This window comes from Hyla sarda, chromosome 8 (genome assembly GCF_029499605.1).
Source record: "Hyla sarda isolate aHylSar1 chromosome 8, aHylSar1.hap1, whole genome shotgun sequence".
Lineage (NCBI taxonomy): Eukaryota > Metazoa > Chordata > Amphibia > Anura > Hylidae > Hyla > Hyla sarda.
The window spans coordinates 23,871,566-23,873,589 of NC_079196.1; the positions used below are offsets into that span (position 1 = coordinate 23,871,566).

General features: G+C 39.2%; 1 non-coding gene across 1 annotated transcript; it reads right to left on the minus strand.

Annotated features, from left to right (window-relative positions):
* Window positions 1-1,001: 1,001 nt before the first annotated feature.
* On the minus strand, window positions 1,002-1,192 carry LOC130288523 (U2 spliceosomal RNA). The gene has a single exon (XR_008847452.1). It is a non-coding gene; the product is annotated as a U2 spliceosomal RNA (small nuclear RNA).
* Between the last annotated feature and the right edge of the window lie 832 nt (window positions 1,193-2,024).

Genomic DNA, 2,024 nt, shown 5'->3' on the forward strand with positions numbered 1-2,024 from the left:
CCCTCACTGAGCTCCGGACCCTGTCCTGGTGATCGCGGGGGGCCTCAGTGGTCTGACTCACATTCAGGGGCACATTCATGTCCGCACGGAGATTTTCTGTGTGAACATAGCCTTACTTACCTAAGCCAAGCTATGACTAACTAGATTAATTGGTTTCAGCCCTCTGAGGAGAGAACGTTAGACTTTGTTGACTAAATTATCTATAGCTTCCTATGAGAAACTGTGGTGGCCGAGCGCAGGCTGTACCAGCTGCTAGGCCGAACTAAAGTTGGGTGACCTGATGCAGAAATAACTCAATTTAATAAATGGAAAAGATTTTTTTGTTGCAGAAATTCCTGTCATGAATTGGCCTAGTGTGAATATACCCTAATGCTAGCTATAGTGTATCTTAAGGCAGTGTTTCCCAACCAGTGTGCCTCCAGCTGTTGCAAAACTACTTCTCCCAGCATGCCCGGACAGCCGCTGGCTGTCCGGGCATGCTGGGAGTTGTAGTTTTGAAACAGCTGGAGGCACACTGGTCTGGAAACACTGTACTAGTATATATACTGTATACCCTTTACTCTATATTCACTAAATCATGACTTCTATAGAATGTGTAATAAATATAAATGCTAAAAGTGACCTAGTGATGTGGGGCGATATTCGAATTCGCAATATTTTGCCAATATATTGACGATTATTCGTCCTATGTTTGCAAAATTCACATATTCGCCATGTTCGTTCACTTTTTTTCCATGCAAAAATTTGCATTAAAAAAAAGAAAAAAATCCCCCAAAAAAAGAATATTCGTCATTACGAATATATAGCACTATATTCTAAATATTCGCAAAATCATGGCGCGCCGATATTCGTGATATAAATTCGCATTACGATCATTCGTGCTCAACACTAACTGACTACAAACTGCTGCACATTACTTACTCCATCCTTTACACCACTGTTTCCCAACATGTGGTTCTTCAGCTGTTGTAGAACTACAGTTCCCATGATGCCCATTATTTTTTTTGTGCACTGTACACGAAGATACTGCCATATCGGGGCAATGCATAGGGCGACGGAAGCAAGCTTCAAAATCGGCCCCCGTTCTCAAAAATCCATTTAATATATGGTCCCCAGATAGGGGACGTATCAGATATTAAACTGATAAGAACAGATACTACACTTGATGTTATCCAAAAGGCAGAGAAGCCATCCCATGATGCCCTTTTGACCGCCTGTCGCTGTCGCTGTAGTTCTGCAGCAGCTGGAGGAGCTACAGGTTGGGAAACGCTTCTGGACATGAATCAGGTATAATTGTTACATACTGCACTGCCGCCATCTGCTGGACAAACTTAAGAACAACTGCTGAGACAAAGAAATACTGTACAATCTCAGCTTCCCCTGATGGGATGAGGTTTTTAGTTTCGGCAAGAAATGTATCAATAAAATATCAACTAAAAAATGTGCGATCACATCATATTGAAACAATAAAAATTGAATAAAAAAAACATACAACAATTTTTTTTTAAATTAAACAACTTCTGTAAAATTACACACCGGGGGTTTTTCCGTTTTTGCACTTTTGTTTTTTGCTCCTTGCCTTTAAAAAATCATAACTCTTTAAATTTTGCACCTAAAAATCCATATGATGGCTTTTTTTTGCGCCAACAATTCTACTTTGTAATGACGTCAGTCATTTTGCCCAAAAATCTACGGTGAAACGGGAAAAAAAATCATTGTGAGACAAAATTGAAAAAAAAAAAAACGCTGTTTTGTAACTTTTGGGGGCTTCCGTTTCTACACAGTACATTTTTTGGTAAAAATTACACCTTATCTTTATTCTGTAGGTCCATACGATTCAAATGATACCCTACTTATATAGGTTTGATTTTGTCATACTTCTGGAAAAAAGAACTTCATGCAGGAAAATTAATACGTTTAAAATTGTCATCTTCTGACCCCTATAACTTTTTTATTTTTCCGCATATGGGGCGGTATGAGGGCTCATTTTTTGCGCCGTGATCTGAAGTTTTTAACGGTACCAT